We start from the raw sequence: 9,911 nt of genomic DNA, 5'->3' as shown, positions 1-9,911 counted from the left end.
CGCCGGCTAGGGTAGCCTTGAGGGGGTGCGGCCATGGTGGTCTTGGTGTGGCCGGCCAGCCCCTCCCCTCCCCTCTTTATATAGGTGGAAGCCCCAAGGATTAGGTCAAAAGTCTCCGAATAAGACCCCAACATAAAACCTTCCATATGACCAAACCTAGGGGGAGTGGGACTCCCCCCTTTCCTTTGGTGGGGTGGCCGGCCACCATGGGGAGGAGTCCACTTGGGACTCCTCCTCCCTTAGGCTGGCCGGCCAAGGTGGGTGGAGTCCCTCTGGGACTCCACCTTCCATGCTTATTTCTTCCGGACTCTTCTAGAACCTTCTAGAACCTTCCAGAGAAAATACCGGATCATTTTCAAACCTAGAAAATGACTTCCTATATATGAATCTTATTCTCTGGACCATTCTGGACCTCCTCGTGATGTCCCGGATCCCACCCGAGACTCCGAACAAAACTTCGAACTCCATTCCATATTTCCATATCTACTTAAACGACATCAAACCTTAAGTGTGTCACCCTACGGTTCGCGAACTATGTAGACATGGTTGAGACTTCTCTCAGACCAATAACCAATAGCGGGATCTGGAGATCCATAATGGCTCCCACATATTCAACGATGACTTAGTGATCGAATTGTAATAACCCAGAACATAGGAACAACGAAGGGTAGATTTAGAGATGGGATGTGCATTTCATTGCAAAACGGGGGAAATTTTCGCGCCTTATTGCAACTAAACCTAAGAGGGATCGAGGTTCTCTCTCATTTTGCATCTAGGGTTAGGCAATGTGAGTTAGGGAAATTTCGACATGATCTCTTTTGTAACTTGTTACTTTGGGGAATGTTTGCATTTGACAAGTGTAAATACATTAAACTATAAACATTGAACAATATAAATGGAATTCATAATTTAAACAACTTTGAATTTCAAAGTAAATCATAAATACAATATGTAATTCAGAATTTAAACATTACATAAATCCAAAAGCTCATAAACAAAAACTTGAGCTTTATTGATCATCAACACATAATACATAGTCTTTACAATATTCTTGATACAAGAATTGATAAATAATAAACAGAAATGAAAATGAAGATTACAATTGCTCCTATAACTAAAACCTAAACTAAATGCTTGAAGAACATATTCTGGTCATATTCAACTTCAAAACCTGCAAAACAAATCACAAACACTAGCCAGAATATAAGTGTTAGCTCAAGATTCAGTTTAGACAGTTAGCAAGTGACACAATCTTCAGTTTGGACAGAACCAAGTCACAGCACACTTGTGCTTGTCCAAAACCAGGGACAGCACAAGATAGGATCAGCAGCAGACCAAAACTGAGCAGCTGCAGGGGGCTCAAGTTTCCACATATGAAGGCTGCTGCTAACCAAGCAACAGCAAGGCAATGCAAGGGATGAGTCACAAAGTAACCAGGCCTTGTGTGTCATGGCCAGGGAAGAAGTAGAGACCATATAAATAGCACACAAACCCTAGAACCGAGTGCACGATCGATCGGATAAGATCACCGGGTAAGGGTGAAGCAAGAACAAGCACAGTTCATCCAGTTCATAACCAAGAACAGTAACCAACACAACCAACTTAGCCACCAGGAATCATGGTGACTCGAGAAGATCAACCGGAATCTGGAGGTGAAGGGCCGTGAACAGAAACCCCAAGTCTACATCAACCAAATATTTCATACTAGGAGCTGGAACAAGGTATACCAAGTTCCTGGACAGATCCAATGGATTTGATCCATCATATATGCATGAAATAAGCGGGGAATGAGCGAGATGCTCATATGGGTAGATCATCACTTGGTTTTCACCAAGGATCACCTGCTAGTCTAAAAAGCTACCAAAATAGAAACCATCCAGATACGGATCTTGTGCACGAAGCAAGATCTGATGCACGAATAGCACCAGTAGATGTATTGCAATGAATAGCAGACTAGTATAGACTACACGTGAAAATCCTAGGCACATAACCATCAGAAACCCTAGATTTCTTCACAGGCAAGCATATTGGCATTCATACTTACTATGATCCCCTAATATGCAAGCAAAGTTGAGTAGCCAACAAGATCCAACCAACCAGGTGAGCAACCAGTCAGTAGCAAGGCTACTGAGGTCACATCACACTTAGCACCAAATAAGAGCAAGTCAAATAGATCACATCACTATCCAGTAAATGGATTCGGACTCTAATTGCTTGTAAAAGAATCATGAACAACAAATTCATATACAAGCAAGTCATTTAAATCATCACCGCATAAGCAGTTCATCGAATTTAAGTAATTCAAGCATGAATTTATCACGGATTCATGCTAAGCATGACAAGAGCATACTCGTTAAGCAACACAATTTAATTTATAGCCACTAGAGCAAGTCTAGATAGCTAAGATGAGCAACAAGCACAAGTAAGCAACAGCACAGTGATGCTTGAGCATCAGCATCACCAGCCAAGTGATTCATAGAGCCACAGTATTAGCCAGTAAACAATCACTGTCAGTCAATTGATCGAATGGAGCAATTATAGCAAGCCAAGTTACACAGGGAGGTTAGCCAACAAGCAAGGAATGATCCAATGGATCATTGGCTTGCAAAGGTAGCACTGAAGCATATCACAGACACCACTAGCACACACACAAGTGTCACAGATGCAACACAAGTACACCTAGACAAGCATAGCATGGCATAGTTAGCTCTTGAGCAAGCACAGTAGAGTATAGCAAGTGTAGAACATGCTAGGAACAGCAGAGAAGCAAGCACAGCATGAACGAGCAAGCAAAGCAGCATGTGCCGAGCATCGATAAATGGTAATTGGGCCATGAACTTACAACTAACGGAAGCACGGGCAAATTGCATAGGAATAGCATGGCTCGTGTGATCACTGAGATCACCGAAGGGCAGCAGAACATGAGGAGGAAGAAGAACGGAAGCATGGGAGGCGCACGGAAGAGGTAGAGGTGAGACAACACTTACTTGCGCCCGGAAGCGAGAGGCTAGGGCATGGCGAGGCAGTGCTCGCGCGGCCCTACAGCTGCAAATCCAGGTAGGCGCCGACGTTACGCCGGCGAACCCGGACACGAACCGGCACCACCGTAGCGGCACTCGAGGCGACGGCACGAATACCGCAAGCAGCACCCGCGCCGAGTCAACCCCGGGCACGTACTCATCGTCGGCGAGGCGAGATCTCGCCGGAGTTCGTCGAGGCGATTCTCCACGAGATCCGGATCGGAGGCGATTCGCCGGAAGAGGACGAGAAGGGAGAAGCTGCTCGGACGGATCGATAGATCCGCTCACGGCGGTTCAGGATCGGGTGGTGGCTACGGCGGAGAAGGCCGGCGATGGCCGGAGCAGGGCGGCGGCCATGGCGGCGACGCCATCGCCACGGGAGTCGCCAGACAGTTAGGGTTAGACGAGCGAGTGAGAGGGCCGAGTGAGAGTGAGTGAGGTGGGCCGCTCGGCGCCACCGAACCCAAAAGGGGGCCAGCCTTATTGGGCCGTCCTCGGGTTAGTCTATTGGGCTGGGCCCAATATGAGTCCAAGGGGTATTTTGGTCTTTTCCTAATTAATAAAAGATCAAAACTTTACCAAATTTTAATAAATCATAAACAACTCTAAAAATCCAATAAAAATTGGATTTATGAATGAAAAATAAATCTTAACCAGAATAAAATATGAAATGGAATTTATGAAACAAATTCAAAATCATGAATTTTCAGAATTTAAATAATCAATTAGAATTTTCAATTATTATTTCCTTGTATTTAAAATTCAAGGAAAAATCTCAAATAAGTTCAAAAACTTATTTTCAAACATTTCAAAATGAGATTCTATTATTCCAAGTCATCTCTTTTGAACCAGAGAATTTTTCCAGAAAACTACTATATTCCCTTTTATTCCAAAAACTATAGAGGTAACTCTATAATTTCAAATTATTTTGGAATGACTAAGGTAATTACCAAGCAAACTCATGTTACTTTGAATTGTTGTACTTTGTGTGAATTACAATGATTAATACTTTTAAATCAATTGTAAAATTACCGTCAAAGACATAAATCTTAAATACAACCCTAAATTGTAATAATTCAATGGGGTAAAGGGATTCAACATAAAATAATACATCCATGATTGCATTATTTGGATTTTTATAACATTGTCCTTACCGGACAATGATGCTTCTTACTGTAACCCGAGGTCCGGGTTCCATCAACTGCATTGAACTGCACTATCTCGCAGTCCACAGGCAAGTTCACCCTTGCTCATGTCAACTTGATTATTTTCTACTACTTTGATGCAAAGCTATATACTTATCATTCCTGCATTGCAAATGAAATGTTATTTTCCAACTATGAATATGACTATGTGGCTGGCAATGGAACCATGGTATGTGTTGATATGGTGGAGGTTCCATTGCAATGGGTTATATCACCCTAGGATTAAATTACCAATGCCGTCCAGGTGATTCTAGCGCCGTACACATCGCGTTGACCATAAGATCTATAATGGCTCCGGGAAGCCAGCTATATCTTTTCCCTCTCGCATGCCAACGGATCGGTAATAGGGGTTGCCCGTATCGGTCTATCTTTGGTAAAGGTGGGGACATGTGGTCCCGCACGGTCTACCATTAGATACGGGAGAGGGTAGACTTATTATTGGTCTATGAAGGATTGTAAGGGTTGTCCGGATCGGTCTATCTATGGTGTATAGGGCAGGGCATCATAATTGTTCGGAACGGTCTACCTTATTGGTAAAGGTGAGAACCGGAGCTCGTGTCGGTCTACCCATAGATATAGGAGAGGACAAACTTACAAAAGGGTGGGTCTCGCGAGGTCGTGGAGAAGGTGGTGTGGGCTTGGATCCTTATACCTGGCCTCACACCAAAGGAAGTGTGAACGGGGGCAAGTCCCTGCGGATGGCAAAAAGGGTAAGATCTCTTGTGGGAAAAGTAACGCACCTCTGCAGAGTGTATCAAATTGTGGCTGTCACTCCTTGTTCCGGGAAGGGAACTGCGAACGCGGCAGAAAGGAACTCCACGAAGTTCCGGTCAACTCTGTGAAGACCGACGGGCATAGTTTTCATAATAAAAGCAACCTTTTGAAGAAATGTTTTCAAAACATGCATTGACCTGCGATTTCCTGATCAATGGTCGTAGCTAGTGCATCAAACACCTTTTTATTCTTTTAGAACTTGTTGAGTACCTCTGTACTCACTTTCTTTCGACACCCTTGCTAGACTGTGATCCCGAAGTGGAGGCTATCAACGATGGAGCACCAGAAGGAAGCTACGAGCTGGTTTACGAAGAACCTGATCTTACCGGCGGAGTGGAAGGCGTAGACTATGGGATAGTCTACGGACTAGATGACACGGAGGTGGAGGAGTAGTGACATACCTTAGTATCATAGAGCCGAGCAACGTAGAACTTACCTAAATAAGTTGTTGAGCTCTTTTCATCTTTAGTATAAGTTGTAATGGTACTTTAGTAGTCTCTTAGGGTGTTCTCATAGGACTCTGTGAGAATACCAACTTGTAAGACAATGTTTGTAATAAAGTATGGAGTGTTATGACCTGCAATGTTTCTGTTGTACCACTCTGAGGGATATGGCAATTTGTGAGGAAGCCCCTTCACAAAGATCATATCAACGACTTGTATACTACAACATGCAGTGGTATGCTGGGTCACCGCACGAATGAACCATTCACATACGATACCAATTCCCTTTGTCACGCGATATTTTACTTGTCCGAGGTTTGATCATCGGTATCTCTCTATACCTTGTTCAACCTCGTCTCCTGACAAGTACTCTTTACTCGTATCGTGGTATGTGGTCTCTTATGAACCATTCATATGCTTGCAAGCTATTTAGACGACATTCCACCGAGAGGGCCCAGAGTATATCTATCCGTCATCGGGATGGACAAATCCCACTGTTGATCCATATGCCTCAACTCATACTTTCCGGATACTTAATCCCACCTTTATAACCACACATTTACGCAGTGGCGTTTGATGTAATCAAAGTACCTTTCCGGTATAAGTGATTTATATGATCTCATGGTCGAAAGGACTAGGTAACTATGTATCGAAAGCTTATAGCAAATAACTTAATGACGTGATTTTATGCTACGCTTAATTGGGTGTGTCCATTACATCATTCATATAATGATATAATCTTGTTATTAATAACATCCAATGTTCATGATTATGAAACTAATCATCTATTAATCAACAAGCTAGTTAAGAGGCTTACCAGGGACTTCTTGTTGTTCACATAACACACATGTATCAATGTTTCGGTTAATACAATTATAGCATGGTATATATAAACTTTTATCATAAACATAAAGATATATAATAACCACTTTTATTATTGCCACTTGGGCATATCTCCAACAGTCTCCCACTTGCACTAGAGTCAATAATCTAGATTACATTGTAAGGTACCTAACACCCATGGCATTCGGTGTTGGTCATACTTTGCCCTAGGGAGAGCTTTAGTCAACGGTTCCGACACACTCAGAAACGTATGTATTTTGCAATTCATTTGCGTCTTCACGCATCACTCATTTTCCAAATGAGTCGGCATTAAATATGTTTGGTCATCTGGTGGAACCTTAATTCCGCGGTCTGAAATATGTCACTAATATTGTCATACACAATACAGCTTCAAAGTTCTGACACTATCGGAACTACACCAAGTTCTCAAAGAACCTCTTGACTTAACATCCTCAGTCATTGTCAAAACAATGACATATACTGCCTTCGTTTGTAGAATCCGTCACAACATTTAGAACTCATCTAAATCTAGCATAGACAAATTCTAGCTCATTGTGCTACCTTTTAAACAACACTTAGCCTAATTTGAGATTGAAATTTTATTTTTATATGTGACCAAACTAATATCGGTGCAACACCTTACAACGATTTAGCAAAACTCTTGGTTGTATCTTGTATACACCTTTAATACACACTTCTGTTAAGTAATATATTTTGCCATCCTACTAACATATCTCATAAAAGAAATATGTAGTGATTACTAGAATAATCCACATAGACTATAAGCATTGCTACGGAAGATCTAATCTTATCGTAGTCAACTCTTTGAACTTTGTCGTAAACAACTTTTCGACAAGCCTAGCTTCTTCAAGGACATTTCATCCAAGTCCATAAATTTCATAGATTTATTTACTTTCAAAAAGTATTCATCTATCTTGGATTTCATGGCGTATAGCCATTTTAACGGAGTCAGGGCCCATCATAACTTCTTTGTTTGTAGTTGATTTATCATTGTTCAAAATCAATCATTTGTTCACAAATCATTTATTTGATCACAAAGTAAACCATACCTACAAGGTTCAATATGTACTTCGATCTCCATGACTAAAACACTTTGTAGTCATGAGAGCTATGATCATCGTGACCGCTTCGAGACCAATTCCAATCTTTGCGCTACTACGATCATTATGCTCGGGTTCATAAACCTTATCAAGTTCTATTGTCCTCCCACTCAAATACTTCGCTAGAAAACAATTTCTTGGAAATAAGCAAGTAACATTAACAAACACTTTTGTCTTTTACTTTATAGTGAAAAGAATTCCCAATCAATTCTTTGGGATAACCAGCTGATACGTCTCCAACGTATCGATAATTTCTTATGTTCCATGCCACATTATTGATGTTATCTACATGTTTTATGCACACTTTATGTCATATTCGTGCATTTTCTGGAACTAACCTATTAACAAGATGCCGAAGTGCTAGTTCTTTGTTTCTGCTTGTTTTTGGTTTCGAAATCCTAGTAACGAAATATTCTCGGAATTGGACGAAATCAACGCCCAGGGTCCTATTTTGCCACGAAGCTTCCAGAAGACCGAAGATGAGACGAAGTGGGGCCACGAGGTGGCCAAACCCTAGGGCGGCGCGGCCCCCCCCTTGGCCGCGCCGACCTGTGGTGTGGGGCCCTCGTGCCCCCTCCTGACTTGCCCTTCCGCCTACTTAAAGCCTCCGTCGCGAAACCCCCAGTACCGAGAGCCACGATACGGAAAACCTTACTGAGACGCCGCCGCCGCCAATCCCATCTCGGGGGATTCGGGAGATCGCCTCCGGCACCTCTGCCGGAGAGGGGATTCATCTCCCGAGAGGACTCTACGCCGCCATGGTCGCCTCCGGAGTGATGTGTGAGTAGTCTACCCCTGGACTATGGGTCCATAGCTGTAGCTAGATGGTTGTCTTCTCCCCATTGTGCTTCATTGTCGGGTCTTGTGAGCTGCCTAACATGATCAAGATCATCTATACGTAATTCTATATGTTGCGTTTGTTGGGATCCGATAAATAGAGAATACTTGTTATGTTGATTATCAAAGTTATGTCTATGTGTTGTTTATGATCTTGCATGCTCTCCGTTATTAGTAGATGCTCCGGCCAAGTTGATGCTAGTAACTCCAAGAGGGAGTATTTATGCTCGATAGTGGGTTCATGTCTCACGTGAATGCGGAGGGGTGACAAGAACCTCTAAGGTTATGGATGTCTTGTTGCCACTAGGGATAAAACATTGATGCTATGTCTAAGGATGTAGTTGTTGATTACATTACGCACCATACTTAATGCAATTGTACGTTGCTTTGCAACTTAATACTTGGAAGGGGTTCGGATGATAACTTTGAAGGTGGACTTTTTAGGCATAGATGCGGTTGGATGGCGGTCTATGTACTTTGTCGTAATGCCCAATTAAATCTCACAATACTCATCATAATATGTATGTGCATGGTCATGCCCTCTCTATTTGTCAATTGCCCAAGCTGTAATTTGTTCACCCAACATGCTATTTATCTTATGGGAGAGACACCTCTAGTGAGCTGTGGACCCCGGTCCAATTCTCTTTACTTGAAATACAATCTCTCGCAATATTGTTCTACTTGTTTTTACGCAAATAATCATTTTCCACACAATACGGTTAATCCTTTGTTACAGCAAGCCGGTGAGATTGACAACCTCACCTGTTTCGTTGGGGCAAAGTACTTTGGTTGTGTTGTGCGGGTTCCACGTTGGCGCGGAATCTCGCGGTGTTGCGCCGCACTACATCCCGCCGCCATCAACCTTCAACGTGCTTCTTCGCTCCCTACTTGGTTCGATAAACCTTGGTTTCATACTGAGGGAAAACTTGCCGCTGTACGCATCACACCTTCCTCTTGGGGTTCCCAACGGACGCGTGTTGTACGCGTATCAAGCAGCTTTTTCTGGCGCCGTTGCCGGGGAACGAATCAAGACACTCCATCAAGCCCGTCAATCGCCATCAAACCTCCCACGTCAACCACGCGCCATTTGTGGACAGCAGCTTTTTCTGGCGCCGTTGCCGGGGAGATCAAGACACGCTGCAAGGGGAGTCTCCACTTCCCAATCTCTTTACTTTGTTTTTGTCTTGCTTAGTTTTATTTACTACTTTGTTTGCTGCACTAAATCAAAATACAAAAAAATTAGTTGCTAGTTTTACTTAATTTGCTATCTTGTTTGCTATATCAAAAATACAAAAAAAATTAGTTACTTGCATTTACTTTACTTGATTCATCATGTTTCCTTTTAATTTTACCACAAAAGACATACCGGTAGGACGTGGGTCTATAGTTGGGAGAAATAATATAGAAGAATTTTTCAATCATGTTAGTACCATTGAAGATTTTGAAGATAGACACTTGGTAGACCTTGCGCCTACTTATGAAATTGCTGCTGCTTCTTTAGTTCACATGTTGGAAACTAAATTTGTTAATCTTAATCCTATAATCCAACACATGTTTCTCACACTTGGTGATATGGAAGAAGGGGAAAAGAAAGATTTTGTTTTAGAAACCCTTCTTAGAGAATTTGGTGGTATAGCAAGAGAGGCTAGAAAGGTCTTTGCTAAATAT

The sequence above is a fragment of the Lolium rigidum genome, chromosome 6, assembly GCF_022539505.1.
Source record: "Lolium rigidum isolate FL_2022 chromosome 6, APGP_CSIRO_Lrig_0.1, whole genome shotgun sequence".
Taxonomy (NCBI): Eukaryota; Viridiplantae; Streptophyta; class Magnoliopsida; order Poales; family Poaceae; genus Lolium; species Lolium rigidum.
The sequence above is the reverse complement of the archived record's forward strand: the minus strand, read 5'-3'. Positions refer to the sequence as shown.